This window comes from Furipterus horrens, unplaced genomic scaffold (assembly GCF_987537825.1).
Source record: "Furipterus horrens unplaced genomic scaffold, mFurHor1.1.pri manual_scaffold_5, whole genome shotgun sequence".
In the NCBI taxonomy this organism is placed as follows: domain Eukaryota; kingdom Metazoa; phylum Chordata; class Mammalia; order Chiroptera; family Furipteridae; genus Furipterus; species Furipterus horrens.
This window is the reverse complement of record NW_028327175.1, coordinates 146423057-146448458: the sequence shown is the minus strand read 5'-3', so window position 1 is coordinate 146448458 and position 25402 is coordinate 146423057. Positions and strand designations below refer to the sequence as shown.

General features: G+C 37.0%; 1 pseudogene; it reads right to left on the bottom strand.

Moving 5' to 3' along the window:
- Positions 1–24353: 24353 nt before the first annotated feature.
- On the bottom strand, positions 24354–24925 carry LOC150010079 (ubiquitin-conjugating enzyme E2 L3 pseudogene; annotated as a pseudogene).
- Positions 24926–25402: the final 477 nt, after the last annotated feature.

The window sequence follows — 25402 nt, the reverse complement described above, 5'->3', positions numbered from 1 at the left end:
CCTAAAGATAGCAATAATTCACTAACCACTAATTATTTTTTAGTTCACATTTTAGGACATTAAAAAACTCTCTTTTAGACATCTTCCCCTGTCAAACTTTTTGTTCCCCTTTATTCCCATGTCCAGGTTTTCTCCTAGAGATTACCCTTTCTCTGAAATATTTCATTGCCACTTCTAGTTTCTGGTTACATATGTCTGTGTCTAGAGAAAGAATCAATGCTATTATATTGAGAAGAATTTCTAGCTGGTACTTGTTCCCTGCATTTTTTTTTTTTCTTGTGTTGACTTGAACTATACTTTATTTTCAATTTAGCGACTCCTGAATATGAATGAACATTTCTTCACCCTGACAAAAGCAGCGGCAATTTAATGAAGGTGATGGCAGTACATTCAGGGTAAAGAAGTTTTTTTTTTTCCTCCCCCAAAGGCTGTTTCCCTCAGGACAGGAAGTATGTAGTGCCTTTAGCTTTAAGTTGATTTCATTTTAATGAGATTCGACCAATTCCTCTCAACTTTATGCCAAATTCTAGAATAACATTTTGAATAGCACAATGCCCTGGTGACTGTTATTGGTTGTTGAATCGGGCTGTTTGGATTTGAATACCCACTGTATCATTTATTATCACTGTTTTGGAGAAGTTATGAAATTGGTGTGTTGCTATTTTTCTTCTATGTAGTGGAATTAACAATAGCATCTGCCTTGTAATGAGTTAAGATACATTTTTGGTAAGTAAGCAAGCATTCCATAGATGTTAGCTGTTATTATCATATTGAGAAATGTCCCTTTGTATGCCACTCACCTTTGCAAGAACACAAAGTCCTTTCCTGTGAGCAGCATATGGCTCTGTGAAAGCCTCCTCAGCATCCGCAGTTAACTGGTCTCCTGCCAGCCAGTTTCTCACTGACTTCTGTTCATCATGCTATCCCTGCCTTTCAAAATGCTGTTATTCTTGATTCCTTTCCTCTTCCTCAAACATATGCTTTTATCATCATGAGATCCTTAAAATTAATTTTATTCTCAAGGAAGTCATTCTTGATTCCATGGACTTAGACATTCTTTAACTTCAGGCCCTCTTATGTCATTCAGAGAAATACTTTTTCCTTTCATAATCTCCTATTCGCTGAGGAGCCTTCTTCATATGTACAAGAAAAAAAAAAAAAAAACTCAATCCATGAGTGGCTAACATATATGTACAAAAATATATCTATAGTTTTTTTTTTCTTTTTAGACATTATAGTTCCGTTAGAAAGCAAATTGCTTTCTATTAACATCCCTACTGTCTTTTTTTTTTTTTTTTTTTTTTAAGTGGGAGTAAGTTTATTAAAGCTAGGGAGAGTGAAGCAAAGGAAGAGCCCCTGTAGACAGAATTTGGGGTAAGTTTGGAAGGAGCTGCTGCAGCCCATTGCTCCTCTGGGTATAGGTCTCCTCCAGACCCTTACAGCCTAGCAAAGAAGAAGCAAAACAAGGGCTTGAGGAAAGGGGGATGCAGGTGTGCTGAAAGGAGGGAGCACTTGCTGCATTGTTCTGAAGGTGTGATCTGTTTTCTATGGGCAGGAATTTTAGAGGAGGAGCTCAACAGAATATTAATCAGACCTCTGGGTATGTCTTTTAGTTTGGTAATGCATTAAATGAGTGTGATGGACTGTGGGGCCATTTTCTGGATAGTTTCACCTCTATCTTGATGATTAGTCTGGCTCTCGTTGTTTTTGTTTTTGTTTTTTATCTGTCTCCCTAAGGTGGTTGAAACAACCTGCTCTTAGATATCTTTGGTGATGGAGAATAGGTTAAAACCACCTGCTCTTACTTATCTTTGATTAGGGAGGATAGAGTCTTGTCATTTATCAGCTGGCTGTTAATTGCTCAGTGGTTCCAGACATTTGTTCAGCCATTTGTCTGCTTCTTCATTCCACTTGCCAGGGAATTTTCCTAGTTTCTTAACTAACCTGCCTGAATAGGATTACTGTATCTGGTGACATGTATAAAATGCTTAACTACTTTTATTCAGAAAAAGGCTATTGAAAGCAAACATCTATGACTGATGAATTCTATAATATGTTAATTTTATCCCAACATAGTTTTTTTTTTAAATACACCTTTATGTAGCAGCTGTGATAAACTTATTTTACTTCATTTAAATGTCCACTGTTAGTAGCAAATCCCAGAAGAATATGCTATTTTTAGGAATATGTTTGACTGACAAAGCTTATATTTCCATTTCATTTGGGCGGTTATTTTTGAAAGTAAGCAAACTAACACCCATCAGGTGCCTCATACACAGACTTCAAACAATAGTTTGTAGCTTTATCACAGTGTTCACCCAGGAGGCATCATGGATCATGTGACCTGGGTGAAGTAACAGAAACACAACACAACAGAGAGGAGGCTGGAGCCTGGAGCCCAGATATCCTGCATGCAGAGCGCTCTGTTCACAACTCTGGTCCAAAGTCACATTCTTCTAGCTGTTCTAGTTCCCATGACCAGGGAGCAGCAGCCTTGGGTTAGGACCATTTCTCAGTGACATTGAAGTGGCTGAACTGGTCTACCAGCAGTCCCTAAATGTCTTCTTATCATAACCATGCAAACAAATCATTCAGCTCTAAGAAGGGCACAAGATTATGTATGTTTGATCTTGCAGGTAAGGTAAAAAGTCACAGAGTGTACATCTCTCTTACCGACATGGTGGTTTGTACTGCAGAGACTTAGCACATAGCTATAAGAAGGACTTTGTTTTCCTCCCTACCAAGTATACCTTTTTCTCTTGTCCATTCATTCCTACTCTACAAGTAAATGAACATTTGTAAGTCCGAAATTATCACGAATGAAACACAGTCTCAGTGAACTGTTTTTGTTGTGACTGGTATAGCCCACAAGCTGCTGATAAATATTAATTTTATTACAGAAAACTATTGTTAAATAAATTACCCCCTTATTGCATCCTGAATGACTTTTTAGTTAAAACCTAATTCATCTAATGTCTCATTCTATTGGTTAACATGATTGTGAACCTAATCTCAAATTTAGCCTGGAAATCATGACTGTTTTTCCAAAAGTATTTATAAGTGCACTAAAGGGTAAAGTGACTATACTTCTAAGGAAAACATTGTTTTTATCTACCTATCAGTTCTTTTTTTGGGGGGGGGGGGCTCTTTATTTTGTTTTGTTGGTTTATTTGTCTGTTTTTATTTGACTAACATACTGTTTTGGTTATTATAGTTTTTTTTTTAAGTATATTTTATTGATTATATTGTTACAATAGTTCCAATTTTTTCCCCTTTGCTCCCCTCCGCCCAGCACCCCCCTTCCCCAACAATCCCCTCTCCAAGTCCATGCCCATGGGTTGTACATACAAGCTCTCCCGCCTCACCCTTTCATATATTCTTCTTCTTTTTAAAAAATAATTAATTAATTAAATATTTTAACAATAAAAGATAACAATCCCTCCCTCTCAGACTTAAGACCCTTTACAATCTTATAAAGGACAATGGACGAAGGCCTCGAGCTCCTCTAGCTGCTTCAAGCTGGACATGGTCGTCGTCCTACCTACCCTTGGGTCCAGAAATCCCTAATAAGAGTGGGGATGTGGAGGGGAGGGTGGCCTTCCTACAAGGGGAAGGATCATGCAGACTCCAGGTTGGTTGGCTGTCTCTGGACAACGGCAGGATTGGTTTAACAGGCTGGCATCCTTGTTGTATTCTGGGGGCAACAGGGTTAAAGGACATCATTCAATCCGTAACCACTAGATGACAAAAGACAAGTATTAATTTTTCAATGTCCCACATTAGGGAAAAGAAGGGCTTCTTTGGAGGAAGGTATGCCAGGTACATCTCACCTGTCCAAAACCCTTTTGCCCGTTATACTTAGTTTGGACTGAGGAAATTATTTTAGGTTTCCCCCCTCTCAGGCCTCTGGGCTCTTTCTGTCCAAGCCATTAGGATAGAAAAGAGAAACCAGTTTTAAAGTGAAGCCCACAGACCACCCCGTTCTTCACCAACCCAGCCACTTAGTTCAGCCAAACCATTGAGTCTCAGGAGGCAGCAATGCAGACAGGATTAAGTGAGGTAGGCTTATGCCCCTTGAAAACAGAAAACACATGTTAATTTATGTAACATAACCCACATACAAGTCTCTAAATCTGTAGGACTGTCTTATCGGAAAGACATCCAGTTGCAAGGCATTTGACATTCTTCTTGCCTGTAAATTAAACATCTTTGATAATGCCACAGACATAGTTTAACTTTCAAATGAAAACAAATTTTAAATGAAAAGAAACTTTAAAGACAGTTAGTTGCACTACTTTATATTCTACCACTGGGCATTGTGATCTTCTTTCAATCGTGATTTTTCTCCCTAAGATTACCCTCCTTGTCATTAAAGGGACTGCATTAAGTCCATTTTTAATTTATCCTGTTCATTTGCATAAACACAACAAGAGCAGCAAATGATCATTTATGATCTTTAGTTCTGTTTTGCTGGAACTTACGCAGGGAACATTTAGGGTGACCTTCAGTCTCCCCTTCAAGGCACAGAAGCAGATCCACATACCTGGCATTCAGCCTTGCCTGTAAACACCTGTCTTTTCCAGGTCCTCCTGGTTTTCCATTGTGCCTTAAGGTCCCTTCTAGCCACCTTGCAGGAAAACAACCTTCATTCCTTCCCTGGAAAGATTGCTATGGACCGCTCATCCATCCAAGGTACCAGGCCTTTTATCTCGTGGACTTTTATTACCTTTGAAAGTCAGTCCCAGTTGCTCAGGGCTTTTTGGTAACAACCAAAGCCCAAGCATGTCTCCTTTAGGCATGACATTCCAGTCAAAGTCTTAGTTAAAAAAGAAAAAAAAAAAACCTCTATTAACAACTGGTCTTATTAGTTTTATGCAAAGAATGTTAGGTCATTACTTGCTTCTTTAGAATGCCAAATTCTGGAGGAATCAGATAGGGAGAAAAATATACAGTGTGAAGGAAAATCCTTGTCCTTCTAATATTCACTGAACTTGCATTTCTATTCTTTATATTTTTATTCCCCCCCCACTAAAAAATTTTCTGTTTGTTTGTTTTCCATTACAGTTGTCTCACTTTTTTCCCCCTCTTACTTCACTGCCCCCTGCCCCCCCTTCTTCCACATTCAGTCTCCACCCAGTTGTCCATGTCCATGGGTCATTTATACATGTTCTTTGACTAGACCCTTCCCTTTCTTACCCCTTCTCTCCCTCCCATTTCCCCCTTTGTTATTGTTAGTTTATTCCTTGTTTACATACCTCTGGTTCAATTTTGCTCATTAGTTTGTGTTGTTCATTAGTTTCCTGTAACAGGTGATAGCATAAGGTATTTTTCTTTCATTGCCTGGCTTATTTCACTAAGCATAATTCTCTCTAGTTCCAATCATGTTGTTGTAAATGGTAGAAGTTCCTTCTTTCTTTCAGTACTTATTCATTGTCATTTTCCCCCTTTGTACTCGTGTTCCTCTCTGTCTCTCTCTGTTTCTTCATCTTCTTAAAGCAGACCCTTTAGCATCTCTTGCAATGCTGGTTTGGTGGAGATGTATTCTTTTAGCCTTCTTTTGTCTTGGAAACTCCTTATTTCACCTTCCATTTTGAATGAGAGCCTTGCTGGGTAGAGTATTATTGGTTGTAGGCCTTTGTTTTTCATTGCTTGGAATATTTTTTGCCATTCCCTTCTGGCTTGTAGTGTTTCTTCTGAGAAATCTGATGATAGCCTTATTGGAGCTCCCTTATATGTTATTAGTTGTTTCTCTCTTGCTGCTTTTAGGATTCTCTCTTTGTCTTTGAATGTTGCCATTTTAATTATGATGTGTCTTGAAGTGGGCCTGTTGGGGTTCATCTTCATTGGGACCCTCTGTGCTTCCTGGATTTGCATGATTCTTTCTCTCCTCATGTTAGGGAAGTTTTCTGTCATTAGTTTTTCAAAGAGGTTTCTATCTCTTGCTCTTCTTCTTCTCCTTCTGGAATTCCTATGATACGGATATTATTACGTTTCATGTTGTCCTGCAGCTGTCTTAGAGCCTCTTCAGTCTTGTTCAGTCTATTTTCATTTTGTTGCACTGTCTGTGAGTTTTTGTGTATGTTGTCCTCCAGCTCGCTGATCCGATCTTCTGCTTCCTCTAGCCTGTTTTTAATTCCTTCTACTGTGTTCTTCAATTCAGAGATCGTATTCTTCATTTCCTCCTGGCTCCTATTGATAGCTTCCATGTCCTTTTTGATGCTGGTATAATTCTCAGTAAGTTCTTTATAGTTCCTTATAGTTCTTCTGGAGTTCACTGTAGTTTTTCTGGAGTTCTTTGTAGTTTCTGCTGAGCTCATTGAGCTTCTCCATAATCCGTGCTTTCAATTCTGTATCTGATAGTTGGCTCCCCTCTATTTCATTTAGCACTCTTTCTGGGGACTCTACCTTTCCTTTCGATGGGGAGTTGTTTCTCTGTCTCCCCATTTTTGTGACTCCTATTGTTTGTTGGTGCTTCTTAGAATGATCTGCACTTCCTGGATCTGCCCCTGGTGGGCAGACTGTACCAGTCTGGCCCTAGGCAGCCTGTTGGAGACTTCCAGGGATCTACTGCCTTTGTCTGGCTTCTTTAGTTGTTAATCTATTCAATCTGTGATTAGCCGTCAGGCTTAAGGACCATGGGTGTGGCAGCTTAATTCCTGTAGGCAGGGCCTTTGCTTCCCCTCAGGCTGACGCCACTTGGCCGGGAATGGTCTGCCGGTCACGTTGTGATGTAGCGGCCTTTTCTGTCTCTCTGTGGTTACAAGACTTCTCTCCAGCTGGTGTTGGTTGGTTATTCCAGATGATTTCTCCAAAATTACATTGTAAATCCAGACTAGTTCTAGGAGGAAGTTAGTGTAGCTTCCACTTACTCCTCCGCCATCTTGTTTCTCCCCTTATCAGTTCATTTTTAACTGAAGTATAATTAATATGCAAAATTATATTAGTTTCAGGTGTGCAACACGATTCAATGTTTGTATACATTGTAAAATGATCAGCTCTAGCGTATAATATTGCTTATAAAAACTATTCTAACAAAAGATCAACTCTACCTTACTAATTTAAAATTAGAGCTGTAATAAAGCATGTTACAATGAATTTCCCTGCAAAGCATAATGTCAGACATTAAAATTTACTGATTTGTTTGAGCAAATTATAATTGAAAGATTTATTAGCTTTGACATCCCTCAGTAAAATGTGAAAGGGCAGTATTTGTATTTGTTTGAGTATATGTTACACAGAAACACATTTATTGAATATCTGTCTACCAGCTCTCAGTATGGAACAGGGTAATTGAGAAACAAGTCAAAATAATGTGGCTTCCAAAGTTCTAATCTATGAGGGAGATAAATAAAAAGACAATTAACATTGAGAAAATAAGGGTTATGATAATGGTTAAAAAGTGACCCATTGAGAGCATAGTTGACAACTATTTAGCCCAGTTTTTAAAAATATATTTGACTGATTATGCCATTATGGTTGTCCCAATTTTTCCCATTTTGCCCCTCTCCATCCAGTACTCACCATTCCCTCTGGAAATCCACACCCTTAGTTGATGTCCATAGGTCATGCATATAAATTCTTTGCCTTCTCCATTTCCTATACTGTTCTTTGATCTCCGTGTCTGTCCTGTACCTACCAATTTGTATGTCTTAATCCCTGCATCTTTTCCCTCATTCTCCCCCATCTCCCTTCCAACTGATAAATCTCCAAGTAATCTCCATATGTATGATTCTGTTTCTGTTCTGCTTGTTTGGTTAGTTTGGTTTTTAGAATCAATGGTTGATAGTTGTGAAGTTATTGCCATTTTAATGTTTATAGTTTTGTTCTTTTTCTCAAATAAGTCCTTTTAACATTTCATATAATGGCTTTGTGATGATGAACTCTTTTAGCTTTACCATGTCTGGGAAACACTTTATCTGCTCTTCCATTTGAAATGAGAACTTTGCTGGATAGAATAATCTAGCCTGTAGGTCCTTGCTTTTCATCATTTTAAATACTTCTGGCCAGTCCCTTCCTGCCTGTAAAGTTTCTTTTGAGAAATCAGCTGATAGTCTTATAGGCACCTCTTTGTAGGTAAGTATCTGCTTTTCTCTTGCTGCTTTAAGATTTTCTCTTTATCTTAAAACACCTTTTGTGTTTTAATTTTGATGTGTCTTGGTGTGATCCTCTTTGTGTCTCAATTGTTTAGGACTCTCTGTGCTTCCTGGACTTGTATGTCTATTTTCTTCACCAAATTAGGAAAGTTTTCTTTCATTACTTTTTAAAATAAATTTTCAATTTCTTGCTCTTTCTCTTCCCCTTCCAGCACCCTTATGATTTCAATGTCCATACATTTGAAGTTGTTTCAAAGGTTCCTTACCCTGCCCTCATTTTTAAAATTATTTTTCCTTCTTGTTGTTCTGATTGAATGTTTTTTCTTCCTTATGTTCCAAATCATTTATTTGATTCTCAGCTTTATCCACCCTATTGTTGGTTCCCTGAAAATATTTCTTTATTTCACTTAGTGTAACCTTCATTTCTGCCTGAGTCTTTTTTTATGTTGCTGAAGTACCCAATAAGTTCCTTGAGCTTCCTTAAACTAGTGTTTTGAACTCTGTTTCTTATAGATTGCTTATCTCCATTTTGTTTAGTCCTTTTTCTGGAGTTTTCATCTGTTCTTTTATTTTGGCCATGTTTCTTTGTCTCATCATTTTGGCAGCCTCTCTGTGTTTGTGTCTATGTATTTGGTAGAGCTGCTATGACTCCCTGTCTTAGTAGTGTGTTTTATTATAGAAAAGAACACCCATAAGTTGAATGGGGCAGAGCCTAAGGTAATCTCCAGGATGGGGCAACCCATGTGAACCAGGTTGATGGCATCTCAGATGTGGTGTTGCCATTCTGTGTTGGGGAGGGCTCAGAAAAGGGATGATAGCCTTTGCTTGTTCTCTGAGTTTTGTCCAGAAGGAAGCTGTTCCACTACACTTGCTCTGATGCCAGAAACTTCAGTTTTTGCTCATATGCCATTGGTACTCTTACAGCTGTTGCCCCACAGCTGGAGTCCAGAGGCAGTGAGTCTATATAAGTCTTAAGACTGTTGTGGACTCTTTAACAGGAAATATCTGAGAATCTTGTTGTTTCTTCTGCTGCCCCAGTCCCCACTGGTTTTTACAGACAGGAGTTTTGGAACTTATGTTCTTAGCACTGGAATCCTGGGATGGGTGGTCTGGTATAGGGCTAGAATCTCTCCTTCCTGAAGTATCTCTCCAGATTTTTATTCACCACACATTGGTGTGGAACTGCCCATTCCACACCTCTGTCTCTGCATCTCCATCCCTCCTACCCATCTGAATGAATGTGACTTCTCTAATTCCTTGGTTTTCAGATTTCCATAGAGCTTGATTTTCTGATGATTCTGGGTGATAGCTGTTTTGTAATTTAGTTGTAATTTTTTTCTGTGATTGTGTGAGGAGGTGAGTCATGTTTTCTTATGCCTTCATCTTGATCAAATCATTTAGTCCAGTTTTGAAAGTTCAGTTTCCAATATCTGCAGAAAAACTTTGTTCTATTAATCAAGGAACATGACTTACCACTTCTACTACTAATTCATCATTTCTAGTGACAAGAACGTAGTTGAAAGTTTGCTAAGTGATGTTGAATTACTTCTTCATGACAGAGGATAAGGCCCAGCCCCACCTCATACACTTGTGTTGCCATGGAGTCCAAATTACATGTTTCCCTGATCAAAGCACATACAACCTCATTTTATCTATCCTCATTTTACCAGGGGAGCTACAGCTCACACCTTTGTTCCCTCTTGCTCATGACAGCTGGGCCATCATTCATGATGAACTGAATGTAAATGATTTAAAAATATTACTTTCTTAGAGCCTAATACCAAGGAAAAATATATATAGCTGTGCTGTTTGGAATGGAAATTAATTAGCTTAAGATCAGCATGTCACGTATTACAAACCATGAAAATGTAAATTACTGAGTTCATGGGATGAGATATTGTGTGACAGATACCTGTTTTCTGTTTGGAAATTTTGCTCTGAAGACTGTCAAGGACGAGTGTGACTGATGAGGCCACTATAAGCCTAGATCACAACAGTTACTATTTAGAGCATGGAAATAGCAGTAGCTGTGTTGAAAGTAACAATTTATCAATAAAATTAATCATAGGGCCCAAAAGGTGGCCTGCCAAGCATTCAGTTGTGACCTACAGCTGTCTTGATTTAAATAATGAAAGAAAAGATGGATTTTCATCTCAAACCTAGAGACTTTTCACTTGTTTTACACATAGAAGTGAGGAACGTTTGGATTTGCCTTAATATTTGAGCAAAAATAATCAAGGGAGACGTTGGCAAAAAATAGACAAAAGAAACAATCAGAGGAAAAACCAGCAACTCAGTTTTATCTGCCTTTTTCTTGTTTCGTCCCTTTTCTAGGTTGCCTCACTCCTCCTCACTTAAAATCCTATACTTCTAAGCAGTTTGTAATCTCCTTTTCAGATTTTCACTTCAGTTGCTCCAGTGGTACTTAATGCCATAAAGTTATATTTGACTAGCAGTTCATTGTTTCATTAAAACCTATAACAGAAATTTGGCCATATTCAGATTGTGAGAGTATATGTAGGTTTAAAAAAACAAACAAGACAGATGCTACCAAAATCTAGAGCATAAAATTGAAAAAAGTATTAATCTATTACTAGTCTCTTGATTACTAAGTTCTAGATGTGGGAACCAAACTAGGATAAGGGTTCTGAGTTTGAAAAAATGGGTTGGTTACTATTCTCCCACAAATTATAGAGGAAGGTCTCAGGAATGATGTTGATTAGCTGATGGTAAAAACATAATGATAGCAAGAGTTAGTTTATTAAGTATCTACTATGAGTCAGAAACAATATAAAGTATTTTATATGCATTATAGGTTAACCGTCACAGTAATTTTATGAATCAAATGTCTACAGTAGGCAGAATTTTAAGATGGCCCCAAGATCCCCAGTCCCTGGTGTCTATGAGTAATCTCTTACAGGACTTATAAATATGAATTAATATTACTCTCATGATCATATTACTTTATATAGCAGAAGGGATTTTGTAGGCATATACATATTCCCAGTTATTTGTCTTTGAGTTAATGAAAAGAGAGATTATCCAGAATGGACATGAACCTATTTGGTGACATCTAGGAGCTATATAGGTGTCTCATTAACAACAAGCAAATCAGAAGGCAAAGATCTCAGCCTTAAATAATGCTTAGAACTGAACCTGTGACCTTAGGAGAGGACTCCTAGCCTGGGGTGAAATTATAGTCCTGATTGATCATTTGAGTTAGCCTGGTGAGCCTCTGCATACTCTGAAAACAAAAACTGTGAGATGATAGGTTTGTATTATTTTAAATTGATAATTTTGTGGAGATTTGCTGCATAGTAATAGAAATCTAATGAAAGGCCTTTGTATATTTAAGTTTCTTTTAATTTTTCAAGTAAAGAAATTAATACTTAAGGCTATTAAATAACTTGTCCAAATTCATGTGGGCTTACAACTCAAGGCTCTTTGTCCCTAGAATTCATAATACTTGCACTTCATATTATTGAACAGCAATGTCTACAATAAACACTAGTCTAGTAGAAAGCATATATCCTAATGGCTGGAAAGATAAATAGATGCCAATAATAGGCAAAAAGACAGAAATAAAGGTACTAGAACCCAGCATTCAAAATGGAGAGTAATAGAGTAACTACATTATGAAGCCTAAGGTGACCAGTGGGCTTGTAGAAGTATACAGAGAAACAGTAAAATCCATTCAGCTAGTTCAGTGTTATTGTTAGCCCTTCATTAGAATACCTAAAGCTACGGGTAAAAGAAGGCTTTCCACAGATATTTTTTCTTCTTATAACAGCAATTCTTATTCTATTCAAATGAATAGAAATGAATTGTTGCCCAAAATGAACTTTACAAAAATAATGAAATGAAGTAGGCTTTAGAAAAAGAGCTAATGGTTTGGGAATTTTAGAGCAATGACAAATATTGGAGCAAAGAGTTCTGGGTAAGCAAAAATATCTTCTATAGATAAGGACTGAAAAACGTGTGTGGGGGGGGTGGAATGCTTAAGATCTACTCTCTTAGCAAATTTCAAGTATGCAATACAGTATGATTAACCATAGTCACCATGCTGTACATTAGGTCCTCATAACTTATTCAACTTATAACTGAAAGCTCATGCCCTATGACCAGAGTTTCTTCAACTGTCCCGTATATTGGAATAAAACCAGTCAGCAAAAACATGCAATTTTCTTTTGAAATATTTGGTAGGACAGAAGCAAGATTAGGAAAAGGAATAAAAATATTCAGAGTTGTGATTTGGCAGGAAGGATGTGATAGAAAGAAAATAAGATGAGATATTTGGATGCCGAATGGTTAGAAAAATATGTTAGTACTGAGGATCTGGATTTCAGGACCAGTTCAAATGGAAATTTGGTAATAAATAAGTAAACAGCTAGAGAGTAGAGGGGTTGATCCACTGAAGTTCTGAGTTCTTTCTGCCTGAAAAGAGCACTCATACCACAAATGTGTTCTTGGGTTTTGCAGTGGAAAGAATACCATTCCTTATCCTTCTGCAAAATGAGGTATTTAGGAAACTGGGAATGGGGCATTACATACATGCCTCTCACTACCTGCCCCCCACTATAATGGGATTTATTTAAATATATTAAAAATACATAAATGATCAGCACACTATATATTTCCCTAGGAAACATATGAGGGAAAAACTCTTCTATGTAAAGTTAGTGATAAATTACTCTCAAAGTTGTGGCTAAAACTGCATGCCACAGAATGACCTCATTAGGCCTTTAACATAGAGATATAGGGAAGTTGTGGATGATGTATTGCCAGGAGCTGAAAATGCCACATTATATGACTCGCTCAGTGTTACATTACCTCACTGCTTTACAATTAATAAGGATCCTTATGTCCTTCACAGGGTGATAGCCTCTTATATGACTTATTAGTAGATCAGAAAATGGAACCTATAACTGTTCTTAGAGATACAAAGAATCTTTCCCACAAAGGAAGAATATACAAAGTATAAGGAGGAAAAATAAAGAAAATTAGAATAAAATAAAAATCCAGTAGGAAGTAACTAGTGTTGAGTCTAGAAAAATGATGTAATTGACTGTTGTCAGTTGATTACCAGACATACACTGGCATAAATTTAGAATACGGAGAGAACTTGACTTTGGTATGCTAATCAACATTATCTCAAATTCCATACTTAGAATCTCACAAACTCTGTGCAGCTTCTTAAGATAGATATAAGCAAGAACCTGTCAAGATGGCAGCATAGGCAGACATGGCTCACCTTATTGCACAATCACATCAAAATTACAACTAAAATATAGAACACCCATCAGTCAGAAATCAAGTTGAATGGAAGTCTGGCACCTATGGAATTAAAGAAACCACATCCATCAGGATAGGTAGGAGGGGTGCAGAGGAGGAATGGGCTGGTCTCCCACACAGATGTGGTGGATAAAAATTTAGGAGGGATATCTCAGGAGTGAAAAGTCCCATCCCCACACCAGGTCCCTCAGCCCATGGTTCCGGTGCCAGGAAAATAAATCTGAACAACTTCTGGATGCAAAACCCAGTGGGGATTGAGTCAGTGGAAGAAACTTCTGGAGCCCTGAGCAGTTCATCTAAAAGAGCCCATACATGGACTCACCTACTCAGACTCACTCCCACTGAGCTCCAGCATGGGGATAGTAGCTTGAAAGGTACCAGTGGTACACAGGAAGAAACTGAAGTGTTTGCCATCAAGGCAAGCAGAGGTCATTTTCTCTTTTTTTAATTCATCCCCCTATAGAGCTGGCAAGTAGTGCCAAATCTGAGATTCCATCAACTTGACTAACACTGTTTGACCTGCATTGGAGATCTTTGGAGACTCTGCTCCATCCAATTTATAGGTTCACCCAAGCTGCTTTTCCATATGAATGGCTCATATTGGCTTATTCTTTACAACTTCCTAATTCTATCAAACAAGCCATTAGCTGGCCTCAGTGAGCCCCAGACCTGGCATTAGCAGCAGCCATCTTATATTCACAGCTTGGCTTTGCCTGGGAATCTCAAAGCCCATCACAAGTAGCAGCCATCTCAGGTTGCCTTGTAGACCAGGAAGGTTGGCCACAGACAAAACACAGGTGGGGACTGACCTTGGACTGCACCACCTAGGAAACCCCAGGGCCAGTATACGCAGTGGATAGCTATACATCTTGTTGGAGCACCAACACCCTGCCCCTGCACAGCTGATTCTCCACTGGGGGCAGAGGTTGGTGGTCAGTGGTCAAAGCCAGTCCTGGAAGATGACTAGTCTGTATAATCCCTCCCATTGATCTGCCAACAGCAATCAAGGCTCAGTTACAAGAGGAGGGTGTACTCATCCCACACAAAGAGCATGCCCTGAGTACCCAGCTTTGGTGATAGAGGAGGCTGTGCCACTGGACCCTATAGGACACCAACTACATTAGGCCACAGGACCAAGACATGGAGTCAAAGCAGCTCTACCCAATACACATAAACAAACACAGGGAAGTTGCCAAATTGAGGAGGCAAAGAACTATGGCCCAAATGAAAGAACAGACCAAAACCCCAGTAAAAGAACTAAATAAAATGGATACAGCCAACCTATCTAATGAAGAGTTCAAAACACTAGTGATTGGGATGCTCAGGGAAATGATTGAATATAGCCACAAAATAAAGGAAGAAGTAAACATTTTACAAAATGAACTAAAGGAAAATATACAGGAAAACCTACAGTGATGGGAAAGAAACCAAAATTTAAATAAATGATTTTGAACAAAAGGATGAAATAAAAATGCACCAGGAACAGAAAGAAGAAACAAAAAGTTAAAAAAAAAAAAAAAAACTAGGAGAGGATAAAGAACTTCTGGGACAATTTAAACATACCAACACCTGTATCATAGGAGTGGAAGAAGGAGAAGATGAAGAGCAAGAAAGTGAAAACTTATTTGAAAAAAATAATGAAAGAAAACTTTCTGAATTTGGAAAAGGGAATAGACATACAAGTCCAGGAAGCAGAGAATCCCAAACAATTTGGAGCCAAAGAGGACCACACTAAGACACATCAAAATTAAAATGCAAAAGGTTAAAGATAGAGAATCTTAAAAGCAGCAAGAGAAAAGCAAAGACTTACCTACAAAGGAATTCCTATAAGACTCAGCTGATTTCACAAAAGAAACTTTGCAGGCTAGAAGGGGCTGGCAAGAAGTATTCAAAGTAATGAAAAGCAAGGGCCTACAGGCTAGATTACTCTATCCAGCCAAGCTATCATTTAGAATGGAAGAGCAGATAAAGTGCTTCCCAGACAGGTAAAGCTAAAAGAGTTCATCATCACCAAGCCATTATTATATGAAATGTCAAAGGGACTTACTTAAGAAAAATATAAACATCAAAACCATGAACACTATAAAGACAACAAACTCACAACTATCAGCAACTGAACATAAAAAATAAAAACAAACGAACTAAGCAAACAACCAGAACAGGAACAGAATCATAGATATGGAGGTCATTTGGAGGTTTATCAGCTGGGATGGTGAAGGGGAGAAATGGGGAAATGTGCAGGGATTAAGAAGCATAATTAGTAGAAACAAAATAGACGGGTGTTGCTGGAAGGAAGGTGAATACCGGATGGAGGGGGACAAAGGGTCAAAAATTGGGACAACTGTAACAACATAATGAAGAAAATATACTTAAAACAAAATAGATATAAGCTACATCAAACTCCTAATAAGCTAAACAATTATTTGTCTGTTTGGACCTTCTATTTGTAATGTTTTTGATTTTAAAAATAATTTGTAGATTTTTGTCCAAGTCTATAACCACAAAAACAAATTAAACATACAAAGCCTAAAAATGTAAACAATGACGTGAAAAATTTTTTCAACTTTTGAGGAATATGGCATTATTTGAGCCTAAGTCTTAACAGATTTTATTGGATGTAGGAATCTGAGGGTATCTCCTTGTTGGCTCAATTGGCATATATTGTGAAGAAAATTTTGGAAACCAAAAGAACAGTAACGTTAATATGATAGTTGCAATAATTAAGTAAAGTATTACAATAATTCCAGAATCAAAGGAATTTTTTGTTACGTTTAACAGTGGTGTGGTAAAAAAGATAGCCCTTCAGTACTGTGCTGTTGGGTTCATTACAACTAGACTACAGTAGGGTTAGCTCTTCCAAAACACTCCTAAGAGAGCATATCAGTTTAGCAGTTTCAATAAGAAAGGTGAAGAAACTCTAACTTCATGTGAAATAATTGAAATTAGAAAATATTTAGGCATTGTGGGAGCAGGAATGTGATAATTTTCTTCAGTAGATAAAAGAATAAGCATATAAGATTTCTATCATGGGTTTAAGAAAAGCAATATATTATATGTTACTATAATATATAATATTATATATATAATTGAGACTACTTTTTCACCCAAAACAACTTTCTATCAAAACTACCCAAACATGAAATAGTGGACCAAGATACAAATTTATTATATAGGCATAAAATTAATCTCTTCTTAGGGATGTTGTGGAGGAATTCAAGCATTAGATGGGAAGCTATATTTGAGCAGGTGGCAATTTGGTGGTTCCTGGGCTAACTGCAGCCCAAATGATATACCAGTTTGGCTATAAAATATTATTTTAAAAGTAACAAATTTTTTGCAAACATATAAAATTCAGAATATTTCACATGAAAATTTTGATTTCTCACATCTCTTGGAATATCTTTTGATGTTTGTACCTCAGTAAATCTGGCAAAACTGTACTGTGTTAATTGTAGCAATGATAAATAGGAAGCAAGGAGTTAGTAACCACTTTAGACAGATTTTCTTGACCATTTAACTGCAGATAAAAAGCATTAAATCCTACATTCCCAACAGTGTCTATTAAATTCCATTTATCATCTTGCTTATGCTATTGTTTTTATAATTTCTTCATCTTAATTAACTACATGGCTCTATAGGCATTCCAGTTTTCAATCTTTGGTCTATATTAGGTAAGATTCCTCCTGACTTGACCTTTTTGGATTCTTTATTTAGACTGATAATAGAACCTGTCAGACCCCCATCAGTGTATTGAAACTAGGGCATATCTAGTAAAATAATCTCGTATCACTAATGAAAAATTAATTGAATAAACAATTCGCCCAAGATAATACAGATTATTAATGACAGATCTAAAAACAGGACTCATTATTCTTGACTCCTTGTCCACCAAAAATTATAAGTCAGTAATTTAATTCAATTCATTTTAACAATGGTAAATAGCTAATGAGAAAAATAATCACACACCTAAAAAAACCTAGATAATTCAGATCAGATTTTATTGCTATTCAGTTCCAAATAGCCTAGCTACTTTTTAAAAAATACAGAATACATATTTTTAATAAATATTAAAAATGGCCTTCTATTGTGTAGGTAAGGCCTTTCAATGGTATGACTAGCAAAACGAAAAAATTTCTAGTGACATTTGTGATTGTGTCATTTAAGAAATAAGTTATTAATGCAAATATATAAAAGAGTATAAGAAAGCAAAACCATATAAGAACATCCTAGAAAATTTAAGGTCACAAGTTAGAGAGAGGCAGGTATTTTATTTCCAAAGTCTATGGGCTAAATAATCTACAGTATTGCCACTAGAAAATCACTGTTCTCACTCATCTGCCTAAATATAAGTGGAAGTGGAGTTAGGCCCATAGAATCATGTATGCATATGGATGAGTGTAAAAGAACTTGTAGGCTGGTAAATCCAAAGCCTGGGAATTTATAACACCAACCTTTGATACATTGATATCAGAGTTTTTTTAAGTAAGTTAGGACCTAGTTACACATTGACCCCATCCTATGGTGGCATTTCAGTATTATCTGGACACAATATGATCTTATGATATTATGAAATTCAATTTACCTAGTATGGTCATTTGAAACTCACAGAAGTCTGTCAGAAACATTTTTCCATTGCCTAGTATATGTACAGAAAGAGTCTGGAGAGGACTTTTGCTTCTAGCTATCACAGAGTACAGAGAAAGACACAGTTCCATTTTTGTTTTAGAGTTTATAGGTTAATAAGAGGAACCCATCCTACAATGACAAAAATAAAAAATGAAACAAGGTGAATTCAAAAAGAAAAACATTTACAGTCATGTGAACTACCAACTTCAGGACCCAATTGTCTGATTTATTTGTACTAAAATAAATGAGTTATAGATACATAAGCAAAAGCAATAAAAAATCTAATTACAGAAAAAGACACTACCCATGATGGGTGTTTATAAAAGCCACACATTTCGACACAATAAAAGCTGCAAAAAAGTAAAGGTTTGAATAAGAAAACTGTGTGTGTGTGTGTGTGTGTGTGTGTGTAGTGTATTGGGAGTGTTAATCAGCTCAAAGAAAACATATTTAAATAAACCACACAATGATGCTGTCACCAGGAGGCAAAGCCATGTAATAAAGAGAAGAAAAATGGTCACTTAAATAAGCCTTGACAGAAATGCAAGAAGTAATCTTATGTAATTATATTTAAAGTGTCAATACCTTTGTGCCTTTACTTCTGGAAAAATAAAGAGAAATTATTTTTAGAGTTGGAGAGGATTTAAGGCATCATCAAGACTGAATTGAACATTGCTAAAGGCATCCGTGAACACTGCTTCCATTTGGACATTAACATTTTCTCCATTAACATGATTTCCAAACTGTTCTGGATGTCAATTCAATTCACAGTTCTACTCTGCCCAAATTAGAAAACCACACTTGGGAAACAGATTAAGTCCTTCTAGATTATAGATGATACAATGATGTTAGTTACATGGCAGAATGTGGTTTAAAGAAAAAAGAAACAGAAGACATAATAAAAGATGAAAGAAAGGAAGAAAGAGAGAGAGGAAAGAGAGAGAAAGATTAAAGATAAAGAAGGAAGGAAGGAAGGAAAAAAGGAAGGAAAAGGACGGAAGGAGGGAGGGAAGGAGAAAGGATGGGAAATTAAAAGTATGAAGAATTTATTCTACTATAGTAGTTTTACTCATCTGATGGTTTAGAGTTTATTTGTTGAGTTTCTTCCTTTGATCTGAATGAATACGAAATAAAAGGAAGAACTCTTTTTTCTTATATGTCATTACACAGTTTTGTTAGCATAAAACCTCCCGAAGTTCAACGTGGACTTGCTCTACTGAGATCTATAACCATATAAGAGTAACAGGCATAGAGTGGTATCTTACACACAGACTTTGGGGCCAGAGTTGAATTATGGTCTTGCCAAGTAGTTAAGCTTTTGGATACTTGACCTTTCAATACTGTGGTTTCCTCATCTAAATATGGTAAAAAAATGAGACTTCCCTTTATATGAGTTAATATGCATAAAGTCCTAATCCAGTTTAAACTAAATTCAGCAACATCAGTTTAACTGTTGGAGAAGGAGGTTAGTTGGCAGTTAATGCAGAAACTTTCTGACTTCATCCCAGAAAGATCCTGTCAGGTCAGTAGCAGGCAGAATGCCACTCTCCATTAATTACATGTGGCACTTTCAACAATAAGATGTAAATTATTTATTTATTTACTTATGTACTTATTTATTTATTTATTTCACAAACACTTATTCTTGTCTCCAAAATAGGGTGCCTGAGTTGAAACCACTGACATGTTTTAATTATAAGTAGTTACTTCTCAAACTCACTAGTTATGGCTTAACATCCATTCTCCTGTCATAAAACACATTTCGACATCATCCATCATCCTTTTAAAAACACATCTCAGAAATGTATCCTTTTGGTAAAGCAATGTGATAGCATATATTGTCATTTTCTTTCTTAGATGTGTAAAAAGAAAAGAGAAATTGTTAGTGCCTTTTTGCCAGTGAGTAATTTAATTCAGTCATTTCCATGCTGTGACTTTTATTTCCTAAAGAAATAAGAGGTTCTTTCTATTAGAGACCTCATTATGAGACATTTTGAGTTACAGAATATCACCTTTCAGTGTTCTATAAATTAGCCCCCTTGTGAAATGGAGGGACAGTGCTTGTTTCATTCTCAATTTCATTCCAAATATCCAGTTCTTCTGAATTTGGCTTTTGAAGGAGTAGATTTGAAAAAGTCAAGCACTATGATTATTTTGATATTACAGTCTTCTAAATCTGGCTGATTGAATAAAGTGATCATTTAAGTTTACTCATAAAAAAATTGTATTTTAGAGAGCTCTACTTTTAATGGTGAGAAAATACCTTGCTGTACTAAAATCTGATCTGTAACTCTCTTTTATTGGGTGAAACAGGATTATGGCTATATTTAGAACCCTGAACCCCCTTGCCTTACTGGCTTCTTTGATTCTACTTTCAGTTTTTAACATAAAATATGGGATATAAAGCTGTTCCTGCTGTTCGGAGGGTGGGCAGTGGGAGGCAACCATGAAACACTAGCTAGCAAATGTCTACTAAAATGATCCCTATAATTTACACTCACTATCAGTGAGGTCATGTCTGCCAAGTTAATTTTAAACAATGGCCCCTTTTACTTGGTTACTTAAAACTTGAATTTATTAATAGTATTGACTGTTCACCAAAAGTATATTTATCACAATTGGAAGAAGTGAGAAATTGTTCTTCCTTTCATTAACAAATGATTGCAGAGCTGGTGCCAGATAGTAAGCATGAAGCTAATTGAATTAAATAATGACTAAGACACATCCCTGCCTAAAAGAACTAAACATCTTATGGGCAACACAGACAGGTAAATAAGCTGCCATAATCCAGTCTAGCATGTTTTACTATATGTTTAAGTACAGTGTGTACACACAAAAAAAGCCACAACAGTTAGGAACATTTTGAAATTCAGGGGAGTAAATTCCAAGATTCGTATTTACAATGCACATTGAAATTTGTATACCTGAAACCTATATAATTTCATTAACAAATGCCATCCCAATAAATTCAATAAAAATAAGAGAGTCATGTTCTTATCCACCACTTTATAAAGTTGGTTTTTGATTCCTTCATTAGTCTATCTAAGATTAGAAAACTATGTATCAGCAGAGCAGAGAATAAATCTAGGATTCCTGAGCTACCTCTGTAAATACCTCCATTTTGAACAAGTAAAAATTGGTGGAAGTGGAAAAAAATAATAAAATGTCCATTTGCTTTATTTTATTGTATATTTATCTACAGATAGATATATAGAAATATCTCAAAATTTCTAAAAATTATCCAATAAATATTTAAAGCTATATATGGGTAATAAATCAAATGGACATCTTGGAATAGAAAACTATTTGCCTTGAGTCATCACAAAATTTCATGTTGTCCTGAAGTTACATTTTAACAGATGCTCTATATGGAGTTCTTGCTGACAAATCACTGTATCTTTTGTAAGAGTAGGGAGAAATGTAGTTTCCTAGCTAGGTAGGTTCTATGGTATTTTATGGTATTACAAAATTTATTATAATGTGAAGTGATATATTGTACATACTGTAAAAATTGTTTTCCTAGAGATTTAGTGGGAAAATTTTGTCCCTAATCTGTGCTACTATAAAAAGTGATTCATTATTTTGACACATAGATTGATCAGACCTACCTGCATACCTAGGCTGCACAGATTAGTAATGATCTGAGAAATAAATTGGCCACTCCAGAACTCTCTACTCATCTGGAAGAAAGGCAGTGACATCCCAGCTCACTCTAGACTCTAACTGATACTCAAAGTAACAAGATTTAATCTCAAAGGCTTATGGAGCTATGTTGGCATAATGTCCTTACCTCCCAAACACATTTTCCCGTCAAGTACAAGCTCATATTTACAGTATTTGAAATTACCAACTCACTGTCTTTTTTCTTTTCTTTTCTTTTCTTTTTTTTTTAAGGGGAAGATTCACTTTTAGCAAGACATGGTTAAAATGATTACAGATTGGCTCTAGAGTGTACCAGACTTGTGTCTGAATCATAGCACTATCATTTTCTAGATTTATGACCCTCAGAAATTTTATGTAATGTTCTGAGGTTTGCTTTTCTGAGCCCCTCAATGAGGTTATAATAACTTATATCACACGGAGTAGTTGTGAGTTTCCATTTATTCATTTATTGAACAGCTATTTATTAAAACCTAACCTGTGTTAGACACACTGATAAGCAATGACCTTTCCCTCTTATATCATGTATTTCAGCTTACAATGATAGCTACTAAACAAATTAACAAACAATACTTACGCTTAGATTTTTATAGGTACTATATGTATTATAAGTACTATGCTTTTACAGTGTGTAAACAAGTGGATCATTTTAGATAGAATCACCATAAAAGGCCCTCTGAGAACTGAAAATGTCTTCTCTGTAAATAGCTTAGGGGAAAAGTTTTCCAAATCAAAACAAACAAACAAACTGCACAGCAAATAAAAATTCCCTCTGCCGAGAAAATCTTAAGACTTTTCAAGGAACTGAAAGATGGATGTTATGGGTGGAGGAAAATGAACAAGGACAACAAGTTCTGGAAAACAAGATTGAAGTATTAGTCAGGGGCTTTGCTGAAGGCTGTAGGATTCAATTTAAGATAAATAGGAAGACATTCAAGCAAGAAATGGATATGATCTGCTGAATGCTTTCAAAGATCATTCATACTACCTTGAGGCAAACGAGTCAAGGATGGAGGCAGAGAGAGTTGTAAGGATGAAAAGCCAGTAGATATCTGGATTAGGGTGATAGTAATAAAGATGAAGAAAAGTACTTGAATTTAAGATACATTTAAAATAACTGAAATCAACAGGACTTCATAACAAATTGGATGCAGGAGGTGAGGAAAAGAACACACTCAAATCTGACTGTTAGGATATTGGTCTAAATAATTAGGCAACATTGGTGCCCAGTTCTGAGATGGAGAAGAATAGAAGACAACAGGTTGTCAGAGGGGTGGGATATGCACACCTCAAAGTGTTACTGTCAAGTATACGGCTAAATATATACACCTGGAGTTTTGACAGTGATCAGGGCTAAATGATATACATCACTTTTAATGCACACCTTACTGCCTAATCTGTACTATAAATGCAATAACTACAAGGTTTTATACAATGGGTAATATTTTAAAATTGGAATGTACAGAGAAATTTACATTTGGTAATTTTCTTTTTTTTTTTCTTTTTTTTTTAATTCTAAGGTCAATTTTTATTTCTACAAAAAAAGGCAGTCAAAACAATATAAAACACATGTAAAGGATATTATTGAGTGAGCTTCAAGTGGAGCTTGACTCTGCAAAGGCTGTGAGTCCAGAGGGAGAGGGAAGGCCGTCTTGTTCCTGGGCTGGGCTGGGCTGGCTGCTTTGAAAGAAGAGGCCAGCAGGGTGCCAGGGACCCCAGACTGGTGCTGGCTATAGTTGAGTCCTGCCAATTCCAACCCCGCAAAAGGTCAAACCGTGCTGAGGGAGGGCTGAGGCGGGGCTGCTGCACTGAGGAGTTGGAGAGCAAGCTCGGTGGCACGTTCAGATGGAGCTTGCTGACAGGTGACCATGGAATTTCAAATGGACATTCTGGCTTTAGCGTTGTCTGCAATGACCAGCACATCTTCTAAAATGGCTGCAGGGAGGAGCGCCAACCTTTGATCTCAGGAGCCTCTCTGATGAGAAATTCCTCACGGAAGCGCAGTGTCCTCTGGCTGGCAGGCCCACCCCTGGGGTGGCCACAGACCTATTGCAGGATTTTCCCAAGCAGGCTGGGCCAGGCTGGAGTTCAGTCACACACACAGACATCAGGTTGCCATTTAACCAATGTTATTGTAACATTGGTCAGATTTTTGCATAAGAGCTGGGCCTCCCTTTCCTCAGCTTTTCTGGGTGGTGGTGGTGGTGGTGGTAGTTTGGTTGTTTTTAATTTTTTTTAAAAAAGGATGTTATAAATTGGAACCAGGAAAATTTGAACAAACTCCCACACCAGGCAGTGCAACATGGGAGAAGAGAAGCCACCAGACTGGACAGAACTGTCTCTTCTCCTTTGTGCAGGAGACAGGGCCTGGGGTCTGGGGAAGTGAGTGAGTGAAAAATAAACTGAATGCAAGGAAGTGGGAGTTGCAAGGGCAGGTGAAGAAAGGGAACCACAACATTTTATGTTAAACCTTAAGGTCTAAATGTAAGTTGAAGATTTTGGATAAATTTGGACCAAGAAAAGAAACACCATTCTTTTAGGGTAGATTGAAGCAGTGATTTTTAAAACAAAGAGGGAACTAGAACATCTTAAATTTTTAATCCTTTCTTTACAGGTTACCTATACCACTTTTGAGTAAGAAAACTGTAGAAAGTTAGTAACTGCCACAAGTGAATGCCAGGCGGTGGCACATGTCAATTTTCCACAGAGTCTTGCTTTGCGAGGTGTCTGAATGCACTGCTCGGGGTCTCTGCTCACACTCGCTGGAATCAGTCGTGGCAGATTTTAGTCAACAGGTCTCTTTTCCCCATATTTCTTTGTAAACTCTTCAGCATTCTTACAGAATTTTTTTCGGTCCTTAGAGTATTCTTCAGCTAGGTCAGCCCGAAGTGGGTGCTCGGGCTGGGGATCGTTAACCAGTGCTATGAGGGACTGGATTACTTGGTCAGTTTTGGTTGCTGGCTTCCAGTTTTCAGCGCTAATTACTGGCAGACAGACCTGCCCCTTTTCATCGATGTTGGGCTGATAGATCTTTGTTTTAAATGTGATCTTTGGTGGTTTGAATGGGTACTCTGCTGGAAAGTTGATTTCGATTCTGAAAGCCCCCTTATCATATGGAGGGTTGTCAGGAACAATAAGCCCTTGCCAAGTCAATAAATTAGCTTCATCAACCTGGATGTTATGGAAGTTTTTCATTCCACATTTGCAGATTTCTTTAAGCTCCTTCATCAGCCTCCTGCTGGCCGCCATCTTGGATCTGGTCTACATTTGGTAATTTTCTAACTCTGGTCTTAAAATAATGAACATCATGCAGAGAATGCCATGTCTACCTCTTTCAGTGCAACTGTTACTTAACTTCTGTAAGGGCAACAAGGAGAGTGAGGCTTAAGCGTTTTAACCCAATATTGTGCTGTCACAATTTGGCTTAGTAAAAAACATTGCAAGATCAACATCATTATTAAAGGGATGGTGAGAGACAAATCCATATAAAGTGGAGGCAATATTGTCATACTGAAACTCTAGTTCTACCACCTCTGACTTCTGTCATGAGGTAGCTACTGAATAGCTCTGATCCTCAATTTCTACATCTGCAAAATGCAGATGAAAATAGCAACTATGCCTGGGATTTTAAGATGACACATTAAATAAAAACAGGTAATATATGCTGAGTACCTAATAAATGTTTATAAATGTGAAAGTATGGGGCAAGCAATACTGTTGAGCTATTATGT